Raw genomic sequence first — 22,752 nt, forward strand, 5'->3', positions numbered from 1 at the left:
TAGGTAGTTCTAATCCTCCTTTATCCTTGGTATTTTGTAGTAGGGCTGCTCGATTATGGCAAAAATGATAATCACGATTATTTTCACTGAAATTGAGATCTCGATTATTTGACGATATTTATTTAACCCTTTAAGACCTACCATAGAACCAAGTCTGCCAGAGCTTATATTATGTTTTTACATGTTGTAGTGCCATTTGTGGGAGCATTTCAAGTTGCTATACATCAATACAACTGTTATAGCCCATATTTTCATAATATGTATGTATTAAGTCCATAGTAACTACATTAATTGCAAAAAAGTGCAATAAACTACAAAAGAATTGAAAATCGTTTTTGTTTTTTTTTACATATATTTCTATTTGGAGAAATTTAAGAGGTTTATCCCTCAAAACTTTAAATACAAAAAAAGTTGCAAAAAATAGTTTACAACAACAGGAAATTTAGTTTGAGTGTCTTCATAGTTTTATTTTGGATATACAGCAATTTTTATATACTGCAGGAAAAACGAAAAACAATCCTATGATGCAAATTTGCAAAGAAAGCAGCATGTGCATCAAAATAAACTATTTCCAGCAGTGCAATTCGAGTTCTAAGCATCCCAGCAACTATTCAGAAAAGTCAAACATGACTTATAAAAACACCAGTACAGGCTTTTAAGGCCTACAAGTAAAAAACTACATTTTCTGCGAAAATGACGTCACTTCCGGTTTCGGGCAGGAAATGGCGGACATGCGATAGTTAGCGGTGACGTCTGTTTCAATGTGGGAAGTGTTATGAACAGCTGATCGGATCGGCAAAGCGTGTTTCTGGAGTATTATGTTTTTGTTCCTGCAAACGCTTTTTATGCAATTTTTGCAAAGCTATATGTGGAAGGAAACCGTGACTTAGGACAAGCTGATGGCATAAGATTTAAGTTTCATATGCAAAAAAATTATTGCGCTAGCTTACATGGTTCAGGTTCTACAGGGATTTAAAAATAGTTACACAAAACGGAGCGTGCTGCTCTGACCGGCTTTAAAGGGTTAACAATAACAATGTATTGAATAATGACTTTAAAAAATAATATAAAACAGTGTGCAAATACTGATAACAGTGCAAATGTTTGCAATATAAGAAATAAATTAAAAATGTAAACATCTATGTTTAGTGAACTTTGCAGTGTTGCTCTGTGGTGCAGCTACGACACCGTAGCAAAGTTTACACACTGTGTCTACTTGATCCACGTCTGACTCCGCGAATCCATAATGTTTCCACACTACTGAAGTTTTTTTTTTTTTTTTACCTCTTTTCAACCAACAGCAGTCACTCTCCTCTCCAAATAACTTCTGCTTAGCTTTCCAAGCATCCCTCGGGTCCTCTTAATTGTTGTGACGCGTGTTCAAAATGCAGAGAGGTGCGCTCGATTTGCCACACGGAGCAGCGCGAGAGTAAAGCATGAGGGAGGGGCTAATAATCGGCTCAGTCATTTTTAATGATCGTTGAAAGCCCAGATCGTAATCGTGATTAAAATTCGATTAATTGAGCAGCCCTATTTTGTAGTGTTTTTAAGCTTATACGTGGGGGTTTATCTTTCCAAAGGAATTTGGACATGTATGAAGCTAGAGATCTGAACCAATCTTGTGGCGGTTTAGTTGGGATCTTTGAGAATAAATAATTTATTTTTGGTAAGACCATCATTTTTATAGCGGCAACCGCTATAAAAATTGATATGGGTAGACATTTCCACCTAGCCAGATCGGCTTCTACCTTCTTTAAAAGTGGGATATGGTTTAATTTAGTTAGATCTGCAAGCTTGGGAGAAACATTAATACCCAAATATTTTTCCAATTGCAGTGGTGTAGAAGAAAAATTATGGAAGGAGCAATTAATCGGAAGGACTGTAGATTTTGACCAGTTAATTGAGTAATCTGATATTCTTGCAAAAGAGTTTATCAATTCAATCACCCCAGAGATATTGGTTTGTGAGTTTTGGAGAAAAGTAACACATCATCCGCATAAAGGCTGATTTTATGTTTCACGTTCTTGCATTTTATGCCCGTAATTACTGAATTCTGTCTAATTGCTGCTGCTAGTGGTTCAATAAAAATTGCAAACAGTGAAGGGGAGAGTGGGCATCCCTGCCTGGTGCCCCTCAGGAGACAGAAGCTGGAGGATGTTTGGTCATTTGTTTTGACACAAGCTGTTGGGGAATTGTATAATATTTTTAACCAGTTAATGAAAGAGGATCCAAAACCAAATTTGTGTAAAGTTGCAAATAGAAATTTCCAGTTAACTCTGTCAAATGCTTTTTCTGCATCTAAAGAAAATATTGTAGTTTCAAGGTTTTTACTGTATGAGTAGTCTATCAAATTAAGTAATCTACGTGTATTTGTTGATGAGTGCCTACCTTTTATGAAACCAGTTTGGTCAGGATGAATTAAGAGGGGGGTTATTTTCTCCAGTCTCTTTGAGAGAGCTTTGCAGATTATTTTAAGGCCTACATTTATAGGGGATATTGGACGATAGCTTGAGAGATATACAGGGTCTTTGTCTGGTTTTAGCAGGAGATTAATGTTTGCAGAATTCATATTTGATGGAAGTCACAGTTCTGTAGTAAGATGTGAGTCACAGCTTGAGGCGTGCTTGTAAATACATTCACATAATAAAGCAGCAGGACACACACACACACACACACACACACACACACACACACACACACTACTCCGAGGGAGATGAAATACACAGGTAGCTCAGACTAAATCTAATTTCTGCCTGACTCTGCACACTGAGCCTGTCTGCCTACACCTGACATTAAACAGCTATAAACTCTGTGGAGTGGAGAACAAATATATAGCTTATAGGGCTGGGCCATATTATACCGTTCACGGTAATACTGGTATAATGTTAGGCAACGATAGGAAAATGAAATATCGCGATAGAATGGGAGTAAAACGCGCATGCGCAGTGCCTTTGTTTTCATACGCACATGGCCGATTGTTGAGTGAAACAGATGAACCAGAATTGGTTTGTAAAAATGGTGCAACTTCCGTGATGTGGAACTGGTTTGGTGTTTGTCCGTCAGATACACAACAAAGCACATTTTTTTGCAGAACATGCAAGCGGGCCGTCGTTATTGTCGTATTTGTCGGACTAAGATGCTCTTAAATCTGGGAGTAATCTGGGTCCTAAACTCCCTATGCTTCAGGTCAAACAACACTGCAGCATCACTTAGAGTTAAAAACTGTCTAAATTCTTTCATCTTTAATAAAACGATCAGCATTGCTGCTTTACCAGGTGTAACTATAAAGTTTAACTTCCAGGCATCCATGAAAACAAAAGTTATTACATTTAACGGAGTTAGAAGTTAGCAGGAAGCTAGCGGAAGTTAGCTCGCTAGTTTCGCTAGTTACCTAAGCATGATATTGCATGTTCTGACTGAGAGATTTCTGAAAAAAATCAAACGTACAGCTCTGCTATCACTTCCAACATAAATGAAGACAGGAAACTAAACAGCAGTGACGTTTGTAGGGTTACTGAAGTTGGGCTAGCTGGTATATAATGATGTGCTACGTGATCGCTAGCGACACAGCTATGTTAGCATAACATAAACAGTGAAGCTGGAGGACGAACACTAACACTTTTCCACTTATAAAAGTTAACGTGAAGGTTCTTCATGGTTAGAGACAAATGCAATCGCATGGCAGGATGCTGTAAACGGACCAAACTTCAGTCAGGAGAACAACTGAGATAATCCATCCACAATACGAGGTTAGTCATTAATATACTGCAACAACATGGGAATAGAGCAGCTGCCAGAGAATTCAACATTAATGAATCAATGGTACAGAAGTGGAGGAAGCAAGAAGAATGAGTTTAATAAAGTTTGATTTATCTGACTGCTTTGTTTCGCTTAATGTGCCTTATAATCCCGTGCACCTTATGGTCCGAAAAATACGTACTGCACACTGCAGTTTAATGTTGCAAAGCACCTCTTTTTAACTTCAGTGGATATTATACATGGTTATGCTCAGGATGTGTCAGCCCATTTCTACTGGAAATGCCTTTTGGTTAAACTTTCAGCAAGGAATTTGCATTTGCACTGTTACATTTTTATAAAGCTTTAATGTACATAAAAACCAGCTTCTTGTTTAAGTGAAAATAAATGGAAGGTTGTCTTTTTGCGCTAGTAATGTTGTGGAGTTGTATTTTGTCTCGCATCAATTATATCGTCGGTTATATCGTTATCGCAAATTTTCAAATATATATCGTGATAAATATTTTTGGCCATATCGCCCTGGGCCCTGTGCTTCGTACGTCGCTTACTACATCCAAGATCAAATGAAACATCCAAGACCAAATCATCGCGCTAACTCTGAGCTCGCTATTCCGGTTCCCCAAACACACCTGTTGTTGACGATTAGTATAGCTGGATGAAGTAATGTGAGATCACTGGGTGGCCCAACAGGGGCTACGCATCGATAGTAGAAACATTGATCGGCAACCCTTTGATTGGTCGGCGAAAATGTCGAAGGAGCGCGCTCGGTATTTTTCGGCAGCAGAGCAAGAACTCTTGAGTGAGGGATTTCAGGAGTTTCAGAGTTTAATTAAAACGCAAGGGAACACTGCAAAGGCTGCAAAAGCAAGGAGAGAGGGCTGGCAGAAAGTTGCTGACAAATCAAACTCGTAAGTAATTCAATAATAACAATAATAATGGAGTGGATTTATATAGCGCTTTTCAAGGCACCCAAAGCGCTTTACAATGCCACTATTCATTCACTCTCACATTCACACACTGGTGGAGGCAGCTACGGTTGTAGCCACAGCTGCCCTGGGGCAGACTGACAGAAGCCAGGCTGCCATATTGCGCCATCGGCCCCTCTGGCCAACACCAGTAGGCGGTAGGGTAGATTTATCATATCACACCATATTATCCAATATTATATTACATTATATTATATTATAATATGTTATATTATATCCCCTTTCACATTAGAGCCACAACAGGACCCACTAGAACATGGGAACAAGTAAAAGTGAAATATAAGAATATTCTACAGAATGGTAATATTTATCACTTATACTGCTTTTCGTCTCTTGGAAAGAGACCCTGAAATAATCTGTTTGTTTGTTTATAACAGCAACCAAGAAAAGGGCAGAGCAAAAAAAGACAGGTGGTGGGCCTGCACCCCCTCGTCAACAAGTTGGTTAAGTGAATAATACCCTCACGGGAAAATCGATATCTCTCTATGAGCACACTGTCGCGCTGAGCTAAAGGATCCTGTCTGTCCCGCAATATACGCTGAATTCTGAGGACTCTCCTTATCAATCTTGCACCTTCCGCAATGGGTTGCTCGCGTAAACGGACAGGATATGACTGCGACAGACTTCCCAAATCCACCTTCGCTTTTATAGCCGTGGTCTCTCATCTTGATTACACGGAGTAATTTACAATTACTACTCTGAAATATGAATTACATCTGTAATAATCACATACATGTAATAGAATGTTAATAGTACATTTCCCTTTTTTAGGGAATGACCTGTATGTATCTGTGTGACATCAATAAAAGGATCAAGTGCTGCATTATCTTTAGTTACATTGATGTTATTTATTTATGGTGAAACAGTGGTGGAATATCGCTGTTGCTTTCGTATAAATGAAGCGGACATACCTGCGTGGCCGCGATCTAATCCTGTTTACATAAAGTAAACCTGCTCCCCAGCAGGTTTACGCTTACGGCTCTGTTGCTATGACAGCAAGTCCCGGATGGGCTTCGGGGAACCGAACGATCCAGGATCACGCGAAATCGTCAACAATCTAATCCAGCTAACTCACTTAGCGCGGTACGAAGAACAGGCCCCAGCTCTAATATCTGGCATAAAGCTAACACAGCATTTCATAAAAACAACATCAGACCAACATTCAAACATGGTGGTGGAAGTGTGATGGTCTGGGGCTCCTTTGCTGCTTTAGCACCTGAACGACGTATTCAGTTACTCTGCACGTTTGGACAACTTTTGTTGTCTCATATTAAAATTAGGTGACAAATATGCTAAAAACTAAGAAATGAAGATGGGGGTAAATACCGTTTTCCACCACTCTATCCTAGGTTCAGTCCAAGAATAACAACGTGACGCTGAAAATAAACACAATAGCTAGATTTTCATCTAAATTTCAGTTTACAAAGAGCACTCTTTGTCTGCTGTCTAAAGGATAAACAAAGAAAATGATCTTTGAGCTATGTTACAATGCCAAAGTCCTTTTAGTTAAATTACATACATGTGTTCACTGAAGCCGGTAATAATCAGATCTTGCCATGCTGCCAGCTTTTATTGGATGTGATGGGAAAGGGGCAGCTACGCAGCACTGTGTAGCTGGTGGCTGACAGCAGATGTCTCGTGGCCACAGAGGAACTCTGCTCTCAGATGAAAGTATGTTCTTGGGCTGTTTACGCAAGGTTGTTTGTTTCCATTCCCACTAATGTCTGCTGGGTGTTTATATTCTATGTATGTGCTCAGGTTGTTGTACCTGTTAGGTTATATTAGACTGGAGTGTATATAATCTTTCTACCATTTATTTTTCAGAGTTTAGTTGATGGGTTTGAGTCACTTAATTGAACGATATGTTTTCACAAAGCGCACAAAAGGGCCTTGTGAGAGTCTATACCCTTCATGCTTGATTGCAGTGATATAATATAGCCCCTACTCTTTTCCCACTGCTTGCTGCGGGTGTTTTCGAGGGCAAACAGACAAGCCGGCAGCTCAGCAGGGGTCTTGGATTACTGTGAAGAATCTGTCGGGTTGCCTCCCTCTTTAAGAGAAGGGATTCAGCTTTTTTTGCATGCACTGAAGCAGGAAATAATCGATCAGCTTTTAACCCGGCTGATCCTTCCCGTGCCTGCACTCAGACTGAACCTGGACCACGCTCTCATTTAACCCAATTAATCCCTCTTGAAGCTGCGTGCCCTCACTGTTAAGAGGATTAAACCAGGTATTGGAAATGCACCTGCGACATGTCCAGCTCACTTAGCGCACATCATTCAGTAGATGTAGTCTGCAGGAGAGCACTAGGTTGGACCACTTAACCAAGGTTGGCAAGCTGTTGGCTGAGCCACCAGAATAAAGTTTTTTTGGTTTTATAGTTGCTTTTGATTTGGAGAAAACCTTTTTTTAATACTTTTAGGTAGAAATTAAGAGTAGTTAGAGTAATTTTGAAAAAAATTCCTAGTATTTACACCTCTGAGTGTTAGCCACTAGTAGCCTCGGGTAATGCCTGTTTTCCTACAGAAAATGTTCCTGTGATCATAAACTGTATATAAAAGACAAATATAGCCACTGTGACTTCATCCATTGCTTTCTGAAGTCTCAACATTAACATTTTGGTTGCTGCCATGCTGGTTAAAGCCAGAGGTTGACCATATGGCCTGATTTAGACTTCTCTGAGGAATCTTTGTTGAGCCTATGATGTAACCAGCAAGTGGCTGATGTCATTGCAGGCATTTATGCGTGTGCTGGTGCATTGTGTTAATTACCATGAGGTTGTGTCCTGGTGTTTTATATGCGGTGCTAGCCATGATAAAGACCAATATAATGCTGGGACTAATTTTCTTTCTGGGTTCCCACTCCTTGTTGTGGTAAGTTTTCCTCAGGGGCAAACATATTTATCCCTCAAGTTTTTCCACATCTTTGTATATTCAGTTATATCCATTCCGATAGTTTCAGCAATCTCCCTCCAGGAACCTGCAGACATTATTGAGTCCTTACATTGATGCTATGATTTTTATTCCTGTATTGTAATAGTTGCAGACTACGTCAACCCAACGTGTAGTTACATTTCTACATTCCTTCAAGGCACTGTTGCAGATCTTTTCCTGTTAGAAGGGAGTTCTTTTACTACACTGTTGCCAAGTGTTTGCAAATAGGGGATTTTTGGCTCATTGGAGTTCTCGCTCTTATAAGGTTGATCTTATAATATACAGGCCCCCTTGAGATGACTGTTGTATAGATTTAACATAGATTTTGACAACTACACGTAATAAAACAGATGTTTTGGCTATTTAGTTTGGTTTTTGGGTCTCTATAGTAGCCATAATGTGGAAACTGCATTTTGCTGTTTTTCCTAACACAAGTCCTGAATCGCTTTGGGTTTTTTGTACAGATTAGGCAAATGGGATGTAACATTTTGAGCTTTAAAAGTGCTTTTAGTCAAACTGTATTGAGTTTGGGCTACACCAAGCTAGCTGTTTCCACCTGATACTGTCTTTATAGTAAGCTACTCAGCTGGTGACTCCAGCATTAGCTTCTATAGGCATGACGAGTATCTCGTCTTAGACTCAGCAAGAAAGAGGGTGGGTTTATTTAAAATGTTAAACTGCTCCTTTCAAAAGTTGTGTTGACTTGTCATTTTAAAACTTTACCCAAGATCGATACTTTGATGTACTACTTGTTACTCAAATCCCTGCTTGTTGAGAAGAGCTCTGGGATTTTTCTTTTTACCTGTTAAGTCTGGCCAGTAAATATACTGGAAAGAACTGGTATTGATCTGTTGGAGGCAGAAATTACATCAAAAATTGGGGCTTATGGAAACCCTACTTCTTCTATGTGAGTCCATGACAGAATACTGCATGCATGGGTAATGCAGCAGGCTGGCAAGACTGCAGAGAGCCAGTTGAGGGAGGATTTGTCATCATGTGAGGATGATTCAGACATTTAAAAATGATTTACAGGATTAGCATATCCAGATATGCAGTTTTGCAGTCCTCAAAGTATTTTTAGGGATCAATGACAGTCAGACAAGGATGCATTCACACAGTCACAGATGTGCCGACACCATTCTCCTTCGAAATGGGTCACACTAGATGTTTAGAGTGTATTTTTGGAACCAGAAATGTGTGTGTGTGTGTGTGTGTGTGTGTGTGTGTGTGTGTGTGTGTGTGTGTGTGTGTGTGTGTGTGTGTGGTCCCCATTAAGTGTTAGATAGGGAGTGTAGTTTGTGCACTAAACCTGGCTAAGTGACTCCTCTGCCTGGAATTTTGAATGTGGAATAACAGGGAGACAGTTTGTTCAGTTTCTCATCACCTTCAAGCCGACTGGAGCCATAAATCAGCCATAAATCTTTGTGTTTGCGCTCCAAGCCACTGCTCAGAGTTTCAGTGCAGGTTTCGATCTAGAAACTTTTGCAGCTTCAGACTAGGGCTTGTCAACGTGGAAACAGTCTTATCACAAAAATTCTCATATCAGTTGATAATCGATCCATCAATATATGCTATGGTTTGCATAATTCCCCTATATATATATATATATATATATATATATATTAGGGGTGCAACGATACACAAAATTCACGGTTCGGTTTCACGGATACTTTGGTTTCACGGTGCGGTATTTTTTCGATACAAAAAAAATTGTTCATGCCTTTTTAATTTGTCATTTATTAAAATTATAAATATATATTTTAACTCAAAAGTACAGTTTTTAAATTTAATGTTGCTGAAACAACAAAGGGATAAAATAATAAATCTATCTGATCGAGAAATCACTCATCTTTGGAAAAGAGAGTTTATTACAGAGAAATGTCTCTTTCCAAAATAAAAGCTATACTATACGCTTCTTCTGGGCTATATTCTCAGCAGCATATTAAACATATCAGGTCCCCATAAGGAGAATCATGTGCTAACGGCTGTCTAAATGACTCGGGTAAAGTTTGTAGCATGCGTGCTTGTTGTTTTTGTCTGCTTCCAGTAGGATGCTGTCGGAGTAAATGTGCAGTCATATTCATTGTGTTCCCACTAGTGCTGTCAGCGTTAATCTCATTGAAATGACGTTAACGCCGCAACACGGCAATTCTTCGTTCACGAGCTACCGCAGATCGCCCTGTGCCTGGGGCTGGACGACCAACACGTTAACGAGCTAACTGCGCTAACACCTAGTTCCCACCAATGTAACTGAGTATTGCGTGACACATCCAACATACTGTTTTACTTTAGTCCATGATGCGCTTACCTTCAGGGTCATATGTAACATGAAAACCAAAATAGTTCCAAGGCTGCACTGTCGAGCGCAGATCCACTGAGCGCTCAACACAGACAGCATCGTCAGAAGGAAAGTTGATAAAATAAATGAAAAATTTAGTATTGTTCGATACATATGCATACTATATATATATATATATATATATATATATATATATATAGATAGATATATTAGGGGTGTAACGATATTCGTATCGATATTGAACCGTTCGATACAGTGCTTTCGGTTCGGTACGCATATGTATCGAACAATACAACATTTGTAATTTATTTTATCAACTTTCCTTCTGACGATGCTGTCTGTGTGGAGCGCTCAGTGAATCTGCGTTTGACTACTCCGCTGAGGCTGCACTGTCGAGCGCAGATCCACTGAGCGCTCAACACAGACAGCATAGTCAGAAGGAAGAGCGCAGGGCAAGCTAGCGAGACAGAAGTTAAGCTCTCCTTGCAACATGGACCTCCCCCACTCTCATTCAGATCTGGCGTTTGGAATTATTTTGGTTTTCATGTGACGTATGACCCTGAAGGTAAGCGAGTCATGGACTAAAGTAAAACAGTATGTTGGATGTGCCATGCAATGCTCAATTACATGGGTGGGAACTAGTGTGTTAGCGCAGTTAGCTCGTTAACGTGTTGGCCGTCTAGCCCCATGCACGGGGCGATCGGCGGTAGCTCGTTAACAGAGATTTGCCGTGTTGTGGCGTTAAGGTCATTTCAACGAGATTAACCTGAAAGCACTAGTGGGAACACAACGAATATGACTGCACATTTACGCCGACATCATCCTAGTGCAAAGACAAAAACAACAAGCATGCTACTAACTTTAGCCGAGTCATTTAGACAGCTGTTAGCACATGATTCTCCTTATGCTGCTGAGAATATAGCCCAGAAGAAGCGGATAGTATAGCTTTTATTTTGGAAAGAGACATTTCTCTGTAATAAACTCTCTTTTCCAAAGATGAGTGATTCCTCAATCAGATACAGCGCTCGCAAAATTTCTTTCAGAAATGTAGCTGGGTAATTATGTCATTGGCATCGGTGAGCCACTGTCAATATGTGACATATTGAAATCGCGTTTGAATTTGCGCTTGTTTTTTTGCTTTCACTTTGCAATCGTGCGAACTGTGTATAGAGAGCGACAGCACTGATCTGTGAGTGATGATAATTTGTGCACCAATTCCTCTGACATCGTCTTATTAATCGTTAGCTTACTATGCAAACATGACAAGTGAAATCTCCCGCAGCAAGCTTAAACATGTGAGAGGTTGATCGCGCAGAGAATCGCTGAGCTTATGTGAGTCCGTGTGTAAAAGCAGCAGGATATATATTTTAGTTCTGCTGAGCCAAATAAGACAGGTCAGGGTGAAGAAGTGACAGCCAAAGAAAAGCTTACCACAAAACGGAGAAGTTATGACAAATGAGACTATAAGGCAAAAAGAAAGTGCAGCTTTATGGCTTCATGGACAAAATAATTTCTGTGGCTGCGATATGACGAGCTAAATAACCAGGGCTGCACATAAGTGGTCCGCAGGTGCGCATTCGCTGTCAAAATAAAAAACACGCACAAGGGTTAGGGTTAAATTTAAAAACTGTACTTTTGAGTTAAAATATATATTTATAATTTTAATAAATGACAAATTAAAAAGGCATGAACAGTTTTTTTGTATCGAAAAAATATCGAACCGTGACACCAAAGTATCGAACCGAACCGTGAATTTTGTGTATCGTTGCACCCCTAATATATATATATATATATATATATATTATGGTCCCTCATCCTATTCATGTAGCCCCTTCCGCCGGGGTTACTTGCGTAGTAGCATTCCAACAACGCCCTGTTTTCGTCTCTTGCCCACCGATGCCTTCTTGTTCCAGTAGCCCACTTTTCGTCAGGGTGCCCTGGTTCAACACCTGACGCGGACCTTGTTGATCCGGGCGACGTCCGAGCCGGCATGCCTTCATATTTATCTGTCTCGCTCAAGTCTGCGGTAGGCTTGCTTAGCATAGGGGGTCTAGCCTTAGGACCCTTACTGGATACAGACGCCCCAGGCAGGAATCGAACTTGCGATCCTCTGTTCCAAAGGCGTGTAGTCTAACCACTGGATACTGGAATGCCTAGAATTGTACAAGATCAATGGGACCCTAAGAGCCTTCATCAGGAACTCAATGGGGATGTGGCGTACAACACTAGAGGCCAACTCCAAGCCCATAGCACAAGTCACCATCAAGTGCGGGATCTACCAAGGAGATGCTCTGTCCCCACTGCTGTTCTGCATAGGCCTGAACCCCCTCAGTGAGATCATTAACAAGACTGGCTACGGATACCGACTACGGAACGGAGCAGTTGTCAGCCACCTCCTGTACATGGATGACATCAAGCTGTATGCCAAGAGTGAACGAGACATCGATTCACTGATCCACACTACCAGGCTATACAGCAATGACATTGGAATGTCGTTCGGACTGGAGAAGTGTAGTCGGATGGTAACAAAGAGAGGGAAGGTAGTCAGAACTGAGGGGATTGAACTACCAGAAGGCAACATTGCAGACATAGAGGACAGTTACAAGTACTTGGGGATCCCGCAGGCGAATGGGAACCATGAAGAGGCCACTAGAAAAGCTGCAACCACCAAGTACCTGCAGAGGGTCAGGCAAGTCCTGAGGAGTCAGCTGAATGGTAAGAACAAGATCCGGGCCATCAACACGTACGCCCTGCCCGTGATCAGGTACCCTGCTGGGGTAATAGGCTGGCCAAAGGAGGAGATAGAAGCCACTGACATAAAGACAAGAAAGCTCCTTACCATGCATGGAGGGTTTCACCCCAAGTCCAGCACCCTGAGGCTGTACGCTAAGCGGAAGGAAGGGGGCCGGGGACTGGTGAGTGTCAGCACCACAGTCCAGGATGAGACAACGAACATCCAAGAATACATTGGGAAGATGGCCCCAACTGACCGAGTGCTCAGTGAATACCTCAGGCAGCAGAAACCCAAGAAAGAGGAGGGAGACGAGGAACCATCATGGAAGGACAGGCCCCTGCACGGTATGTACCACCGGCAGATAGAGGAGGTGGCTGATATCCAGAAATCCTACCAGTGGCTGGACAAAGCTGGACTGAAAGACAGCACAGAGGCACTAATCATGGCAGCACAAGAACAAGCTCTGAGCACAAGATCCATAGAGGCTGGGGTCTATCACACCAGGCAAGACCCCAGGTGCAGGCTGTGTAAAGATGCCCCAGAGACAATCCAGCACATAACAGCAGGGTGCAAGATGCTAGCAGGCAAGGCATACATGGAACGCCATAACCAAGTGGCCGGCATAGTGTACAGGAACATCTGTGCCGAGTATAACCTGGAAGTCCCGAGGTCAAAATGGGAGATGCCCCCAAGGGTGGTGGAGAATGACCGAGCTAAGATCCTGTGGGACTTCCAGATACAGACGGACAAAATGGTGGTGGCTAACCAACCGGACATAGTGGTGGTAGACAAACAGAAGAAGACGGCCGTAGTGATCGATGTAGCGGTTCCGAATGACAGCAATATCAGGAAGAAGGAACACGAGAAGCTGGAGAAATACCAAGGGCTCAGAGAAGAGCTCGAGAGGATGTGGAGGGTGAAGGTAACGGTGGTCCCCGTGGTAATCGGAGCACTAGGTGCGGTGACTCCCAAGCTAGGCGAGTGGCTCCAGCAGATCCCGGGAACAACATCGGAGATCTCTGTCCAGAAGAGCGCAGTCCTGGGAACAGCTAAGATACTGCGCAGGACCCTCAAGCTCCCAGGCCTCTGGTAGAGGACCCGAGCTTGAAGGATAAAACCGCCCGCAGGGGCGTGCTGGGTGTTTGTTTATGGCATTGTCTTAGATGATGCTTGGTGTTACAGTTTGTCCCCCACCAAGTTCGGTAACACTGTTGCTCGAGTTCATTAACATTTTCTGTTGTCAGTTTTTCTTTGAACCCTCTCGCACTCCTAACATGTGTGTGTGACTGCAGTACCTCAAACGTTAGTGCATGTGCTGCTGCCAGCAACTCCTCCTACGCTCCGTGCATCAACCTAACGTGATGTGGCTTCTGTTTTATTCCAACCACCTAATTGGTTTGGTGTCTGTCAAAATATGGATGGATTGAGTTCTACTGACTTTATATTGACCATGTCTCATACTTCAATTGAGGGGAAGTAATTTTGAAGTTAGTGTCTTTATTGTTTAATAAAACCATTCCAGGACACAGCTAGGATATGGTATGGAAGCCTGGATGGATGCAATTATTCAGAATCAAAAATATTTCTCATGGTTCACCATAACCAAAGCACCACATCACTTGTTATGTTATTTGAGGCTGGTGTCACATTAATATCAGCCAAGAGTTAATATAAGCTATTAGAGCAGGGCGATATGGCCAAAAATATTTATCACAATATATATTTGAAAATTTGCGATAACGATACAACCGACGATATAATTGATGCGAGACAAAATACAACTCCACAACATTACTAGCGCAAAAAGACAACCTTCCATTTATTTTCACTTAAACAAGAAGCTGGTTTTTATGTACATTAAAGCTTTATAAAAATGTAACAGTGCAAATGCAAATTCCTTGCTGAAAGTTTAACCAAAAGGCATTTCCAGTAGAAATGGGCTGACACATCCTGAGCATAACCATGTATAATATCCACTGAAGTTAAAAAGAGGTGCTTTGCAACATTAAACTGCAGTGTGCAGTACGTATTTTTCGGACCATAAGGTGCACAGGATTATAAGGCACATTAAGCGAAACAAAGCAGTCAGATAAATCAAACTTTATTAAACTCATTCTTCTTGCTTCCTCCACTTCTGTACCATTGATTCATTAATGTTGAATTCTCTGGCAGCTGCTCTATTCCCATGTTGTTGCAGTATATTAATGACTAACCTCGTATTGTGGATGGATTATCTCAGTTGTTCTCCTGACTGAAGTTTGGTCCGTTTACAGCATCCTGCCATGCGATTGCATTTGTCTCTAACCATGAAGAACCTTCACGTTAACTTTTATAAGTGGAAAAGTGTTAGTGTTCGTCCTCCAGCTTCACTGTTTATGTTATGCTAACATAGCTGTGTCGCTAGCGATCACGTAGCACATCATTATATACCAGCTAGCCCAACTTCAGTAACCCTACAAACGTCACTGCTGTTTAGTTTCCTGTCTTCATTTATGTTGGAAGTGATAGCAGAGCTGTACGTTTGATTTTTTTCAGAAATCTCTCAGTCAGAACATGCAATATCATGCTTAGGTAACTAGCGAAACTAGCGAGCTAACTTCCGCTAGCTTCCTGCTAACTTCTAACTCCGTTAAATGTAATAACTTTTGTTTTCATGGATGCCTGGAAGTTAAACTTTATAGTTACACCTGGTAAAGCAGCAATGCTGATCGTTTTATTAAAGATGAAAGAATTTAGACAGTTTTTAACTCTAAGTGATGCTGCAGTGTTGTTTGACCTGAAGCATACAGAGTTTAGGACCCAGATTACTCCCAGATTTAAGAGCATCTTAGTCCGACAAATACGACAATAACGACGGCCCGCTTGCATGTTCTGCAAAAAAATGTGCTTTGTTGTGTATCTGACGGACAAACACCAAACCAGTTCCACATCACGGAAGTTGCACCATTTTTACAAACCAATTCTGGTTCATCTGTTTCACTCAACAATCGGCCATGTGCGTATGAAAACAAAGGCACTGCGCATGCGCGTTTTACTCCCATTCTATCGCGATATTTCATTTTCCTATCGTTGCCTAACATTATACCGGTATTACCGTGAACGGTATAATATGGCCCAGCCCTACCAGATATAATGAAAAATTTATAACATTACAAAAAGTTCAGCTTTTTTTTCAAATCAATCAAATAACCCTTTCCAAATTTCTCATCCATTTCTTTATATTGTGCTTTCTGGGAGCTTTTAGTCTACTTCACTTTGTCAGACAGGTTCTAATTAAGTGATTTCTTGATTCAACAGGTCTGGCAGTAAACAGGCCTGGGTGTGGCTTGTGAAATTGAACTCAGCTTCCCAAAAACTGTGGTTTATATTAATAAGCAAAGCAATTACACAGGACCAGCTAGGCTTGGATAGCTTTTTTTCCTTTAATAAATGAAATCATCATTTATTCACTCTGGTTATATTTATCAAATATTAAAATTAGTTTGATTACGTGAAACATACATGAAAAAAAAGAATAAGAGAAATCAAGAAGAGGACAAGTGAGACCACCCAGTTTTTAAGCGAGGGTTCTTCTGACTGGCTATGGTTTGAAAACTGTGATTTCAACAGCACATGGGTGAAGCTGTTGATTCACAACCAGAGCTGCGTGCCAGAGGCGATCATATCAGGGATAGCTGCTCTAACCGACATCGTACAGATCCAAGAGAAGACAAAAAATGTACAAAACAGTCTGAAGCCTGAGCTTTTGTTGCATTAGGATTCACGTTTTATGAACATAACATGGTAAAGGTATGCTGACTAATAAGGGGAAGCATAATAGATTCACTTTTAAAAAAATGCATAGTATGTATTTTAATGAGAATGTTGTGGTTTGGAAGGCTAAGATAACTTCCAGGGAAAGTACTACAATGAATATGTAATAGTTATAATAGCAGACGTGCAACACGAGCCACAGTGAATATCTTCCAGCCATTGTAAGACGATGCTTATGGACTGATGGACGTTTGTTCGTGGTGCAACAAATCTAAAATCCAGAATGCAAACTGTGACTCAAAACATCTGGAATACTGTCTGCATCTTGCTCTGTAGCAGGCATGCCATCGTTAATGTCCGGTTAAATTATGCTAGTCTGCTGAAAGATGTAATATTTAAAGATGTAATTTATTTTTTGTATATGATAAAATTATCAGTGGTAAAAAGACTGATGATCTTCCAGATGAAGATCATCAGCTGTACTAATAATTTCATAGTGATCTGAAATAAGGTGAAATAAATGGAACTCTCTTAGCTTTAATATGTCATAAACTGGTAGGATCATAAGAAAAGAGGAGTAGACTGATTATAGCAATGAAGTAAGTAAACTATACAAACATGTTACGTGTTAATTCTCATACAAATGCCATCACATATCCTGTGCCTTTTCACAAACTAGAGTTCACTTAGAATAGAACTAAGGGTCCCCGAAAAGGTCATTTTCAGTCTGGGTGTCTAGTCCTGAGCAGACCTGACTGACAGCTTCACAGCAACCAGCCTGAAAGAAAAATATGTGATGTTTTAATACATCAAATTGGAAGCACTTAGTAGTTACAGCTGCATCTTGAGGGGATTAACAATTATTTGTGAGACTGACATTTGTGAAGCTGTTTACGGAAACTCCAGGAAGCACACAGCTCACTCACAACCTACCAAATTACTGGTCCCATAGCACACAATGAACTTTTACAGCAACAGACGAAGAGACATGCAGCCTGTACAGAACCTGTTGTTTTCATGCGGGCCGAAGTCACTGAACCAACAAGGTGATTTGCTGCAAGCTGATTTCCTCCTAAACCACGAAGGCATGCTCATTATACGAGTAGGAGCCAAGTTAGAGGCAGAAATGGCACTTTCCAGTGTTGAACAGCAAATTAGGCATTTAATGAAGCAGCCAAGATTATCTATCGTGTTTTCATTCAAAACCTCCTTTCAGGCAGCCTGCTTATCCGTTCTTCCCCTTTACAGAGCAGGAGTGCAAAGCTCTGTGGATCATTCACACCCAGCGCTGATTAATCCTGAAATCCCACAGCCTTTTATGGCAAATCTTTGATTCCTGCACTGTTTCAACCCTAATTTTATACTCAGTAACACTCACTTTGCTTTAAAACAACAAAACCCAACTGAACCACAAGTTTAAAAGGTCGAATGTTCCCGGCATATTGGTTGAAATGATTAGGGCCAAATCTGTAGTGAACATCTCATCTCTGAGTGATGCAGGTTTGAGGAAATATACTCAGGATGCACAGAAGTATTGACCAAGTATCAGTATTTGATGCGGGTAGAGAGGTATTTACTGATAACAGAGGTTTATGTGTTGCTCCTCATCAATGTTGTGCTTGATAAAGGTCAAAAAAATGATGTGATGACGCGCTGACAGACTTTCTAACAGGTGGATGAACATCTCCATCAGCCCAGACTGTCACAATTTGTGCATCCCTATAAGACGTTATTAAGAGCTAATTATGTATGAGCCCCGTGTTTAATCAGTTCTTCAGCATGTGATGGCCTTAGTGCTAAACTGGGGATTATCACTTAGTTATAAAATAACTGGATAACCTGACTTTTGACATAATCTCTACACAAAGATGTTTTTGTTATTCATTACAATACAAATTAGCATGCTCAGTTGCTCCCCAACATCAGCACGCAGCTCATTCCTTCTCCCTCGCCGCCCTGCTCCATAGCCACAAGGCCCTCGCAGCACTGCCTCTATTACCACCATGATAAAACATCTCCCTTCGCTGTAATAAGACCCAAGCAGCTCCCAGTTCAAAGTACCGACTTCACTTCACTTGGAGAGAAGGCAGCTCAATGACGGCTGCAGTCATGAGGCGTGCCGGGACACGAGGGAAGCATGTCGCAGTGGAAGTCTGGCCCCGGTCACAAGCTCGCTGTGTTGTCATCTATGACTGAGCAAATGAGGGCCATTAATTCTGTGGAATTCAATCAACATCCCCAAGTGTCATGAAAGTGAAGCCCAGAGAAAACCACTGAGATGAAAACAGAGCCAGAGAACCAGCAGCAGACACTTACAGACTCCACGAGCATTTCATATTTGGAATCTGAGGATTTCTGACTTCACACTTTTTCAACGTGCACATTTCGCGCTGCTGCAGAGTGGCAGGCTCACTGACACCGACTCCACACCTTATGCTTGATTCACAGCTGGCCTTTACCTGTTGCAGTTTTGTGCCGGTGTTACTAGGCAACCGCAATGAGCTGGTCCTCGGTGGTCAGTCAATAAACTGACTTCTGATGAACGCAATAGCTACAGTCAGATTATCTAGTTGATATGAAGCTCCTGGTTTATACAATAGGGCTGGGCAATATGCCCTCAAACAAAATCGTGATTAATGGAACATTTTACAGATTGGTGGTATTAGCTTTCGATTCACTTTTGACTCTATTCAATTCAATTTTATTTATACAACACCAAATCACAACATCAGTTGCCTCAAGGCGCTTTATGTTGTAAGGTAGACCCTACAATCATACATACAGAGAAAGGTCCAACAATCATATGACCCCCTATGAGCAAGCACTTCGGCGACAGTGGGAAGAAAAAACTTCCTTTCAACAGGAAGAAACCTCCAGCAGAACCAGGCTCAGGGAGGGGCGGGGCCATCTGCCGTGACCAGTTGGGGTGAGAGAAGGAAGACATGATAAAGACATGCTGTGGGAATGAATGAAGTGCCCAATCCTACTTTAAAAGAATTTTTAAAAACAATTTACATCTTGAATTACACAAATTAGCTACTGGCAACTGCTCCCTCCTTTTTAACAGGAAGCAGCCCTTTTAAAAATAATTCTGTTTTCAAAGTGCTTCCCTACATTAATATGCCGGTCAAAAAAAAAAAGTTTCAATAGGTTATGAAGGAGTAGTGAACTTCTTCGTTTTATCCTGTCAAAGCAAAATAATTCCCATTATGCAGAATGAAAATCAGATGTTCTGCTAATCTTCGGAAACGCAAGCCTCACTGATGTGAGACTTTAAATATATCCAATTTAGGATCCTCTTCAACCCCATTTTGTCTCACACTTTAAAGAAGCTGTTGTAAACGAGAACAGTCACTACAAAAGGCGTTTCTGTTTACACTTCATCTGGTTACCTGTGTATCTGACGTTGCTCCAGGACAATCGTTTAAACTGATCAGTTACCTCTTTGTGATGTCATGGCTTTGTAAGACAAGGGGGAAAAAAGACCACACATATGAGAGGTTTGCCTTCAGGGCTTTCAGTCAGCAAGATAAGCAAGATAAGCTTTTCAAAACATGGTTATCATTGCGAAAGGGACTAATTTGACACAAACCATAAGCTTTCCCCAAAACTCACCGAGTCGTTTAGAGGTCTCATAAATAACTACAGTATTTTCTTTGGTTTGTTTTCTTCCAGGCAGAATAGTGACAATAAGTCTCAAAATGTCACTATGAATTATTAACTACATTTTAAATATTTTATTATTTCAACCACTGGACATGTGAAAATGCCAGCATACTTTTAAAAAAATCATTTCACAATCATTATTGTTGTACTAAAAGCAGTAGAAAAGTAAAAAGAATTAAAAAAAAATCACTCCACCTTCACATGAACGACATAAATTAACATGATTACACAAATCTTATTTTTCTTAGAGAAAGCCCTGTTTCCTCTATGATTCTACTTGAACAGCTCGTGTAACTATTTAAATAGAAGCTATTCAGCACATCACATTATACTGCAGCAGTGCATGTAAAGTGGCTGAGCCTCTTGTTTATCAGAACCACCCCAGCAATGTAAGGAATTCTGCAGAGCTCACTGATTTCTAACCAGCTAATGCAATGCCTAGAGTTCATGGTTATTTTACAGAAGTAATGTCAAGCTTAAGAATTAGGTCCAAATATGCTGTATACACAGACGCACTGTCAAACACACATTTTACATATGACAGACAGACCATTGATAAGCTTTGAGGAAACCAGAGACACTGTTCTAGAGCAGGAAATGAAAAAGAATCCATGTGCACTGTGAATATAAAGTCCTTATGATGATGAGGGTCTTACATAATTTATGGAGAGGAAGCTGTTGTCACAATGTAATGTCGGTCAGGGATCTCACTGCATCACTCATGCAGCTTTTATTTAGACAGATTTCAGAAACTGTGTGAAAACATTAGCCTTTATATGACTGACTGTAATTATATATAAAACTTTTTTATTAAGGCTAACCAAGTGGTTAGTCGCTTAACAAGTACTTCAGCAAGTCTAAGTGCCACAAATCTGTTGTTCTGCTCCGTTTTGTATCATTTATTACAGTTTGCAGTCTTTGGCTCATAGTAATTAGATGCTACCCTGTCTAAACTAACATGGCAAAGGATGGCCTGGTGTGTTTCACTGGAAATTAAAGTTTCTGTCAATCACACACTGGCCTGTAGACAGAGCAGGCAACCACTGATGATGAAAGCAGCTCAACAGAAACCATTACAGGTTATTAATTAGAAGTCACCTAACTTGCACGTGCCACATAAGCACCTGCTTAACTTAATTTAGACTTTTTTTCCCCTCGTGGAGTATTTTAGCAAGTCACACACGAAAGCAAAAGCTACCTAGCCTAAGCCTACACGAGGGAAAGTGATACCATTTAGCTAAACAGAAGTCATGTTTCGGTTTGGTGGAGCTGCTGAGCAAGGTTACCCGCCCAACCTCTACCTGTGACCCGGCACGCAGGCGGACCTATAGTGGCAGGAAACTCCCCGGTTTTACCGTGGCCTCGGACGCCCCCCTCTTGCTCTCCCTAACCTCTGTAGCCCATATTTACGACGAGCTGAATACCCAAAGCGTGCTGCAGTGGTCACAGGCGGGCGAACTGGGTGTTTTTCGGTTTACTGGTTGCTTTTCGAGGCTTGAGGTGTCATTATGTATCCGTCCGCGACAACTCTGCCGCCGCAGGTTACAGTTAACAGCTGAGCTGCGGTGCACCAGCCGGGGTTATGCGGATCCAGCCATCCGTATGAAACATAGTTCACTTTTCTCTCTCTCTCAGTAGCTCTGGGAGTTTGTGTTTGAGAGAGCGACAGTAATAAATATGTATATCTACTCGATCCGAGACGATTAGAAACTCCAAACTGCGGCCAAATATGAACAAATACGGGTAACTTTCCGAGTGTGGATTTGTGCGTGGGTCTGACCGCAGTTTAAGGGTATTGAAATTAAGTTAAAAATATTTCCTTTCATACAGGTAGGAAAAAAGCAAGGGCGTGTTCCCAAGTCTTTCTCTAAAAACACACATTCAGCGGATAACTGCCTTTGTTGTCTGTATGGAAAAACAGGTAGGCACGCTAACACACATTTTTGTAGGCGACTGGAATCAAGACAGGACGTTATAGGCTATAAGACTGAGCTTCACACACTGCTGAGCCCGCACACTAACATCTGCAGAACACACATGGCCGACACAATCTCAGGTGTAATTAAATCATAACTCACCCTTTATCGCTGGGGATATCATTCCCGTGGTTGATAATTTATCCAGAGGTTATAAAATAGTTTGCCACACAGCACACGGTAAGCTACAGTAGGAAGCAGCCCTTGGTAACCGTAGGAATCACCCTGGCAGTCAGGAATTTCACAGGGGGCAGTGCTTCTCGGCGTGAGGGGGTGCAGTGCGGATACATGGCGCTAGGGGGGTGTCTTTGCCCCCAGTTTGCCACTGCAAAGATCACAGAAACACCGAATTAAAGTGAACCTGCTGCATAAGCCGTTTAATAATATATAAGATATGAAGGACCAGAAGAGTCGAAATAAAGCATTCGATAACGAACTGTGCAATAAAAAATGCCTTAGTAAATTCCTGGATAAGTAATGAAATGTTTCACCCACTGAAAACTGCGGTGTCCAGAGGGACTTAATGTTTGTAGAAAAAAAAAGTGTTGTTAGCTGTTGAAATGGTCAGTAAAGCTGATGAAAACAGAAGGTTCTTGGAATATATGTGAAAATGACAACTTTCACACATGTTAGTTACATAACTGATGAC

At 41.2% G+C, this 22,752-nt stretch overlaps 1 protein-coding gene across 2 annotated transcripts in view; it reads right to left on the reverse strand.

Moving 5' to 3' along the window:
* The window catches only part of LOC113015920 (vang-like protein 1), a 68,864-nt gene extending 46,464 nt beyond the window's left edge, over positions 1 to 22,400 (reverse strand). For both annotated transcript variants that reach the window (XM_026158292.1, XM_026158291.1), the window contains exon 1: positions 22,206 to 22,400. The gene's annotated coding sequence lies outside the window, so the exon portion shown is untranslated. The remainder of the gene's footprint in view (positions 1 to 22,205) is intronic.
* Between the last annotated feature and the right edge of the window lie 352 nt (positions 22,401 to 22,752).

This window comes from Astatotilapia calliptera, chromosome 23, assembly GCF_900246225.1.
Source record: "Astatotilapia calliptera chromosome 23, fAstCal1.2, whole genome shotgun sequence".
NCBI classification, from domain to species: domain Eukaryota; kingdom Metazoa; phylum Chordata; class Actinopteri; order Cichliformes; family Cichlidae; genus Astatotilapia; species Astatotilapia calliptera.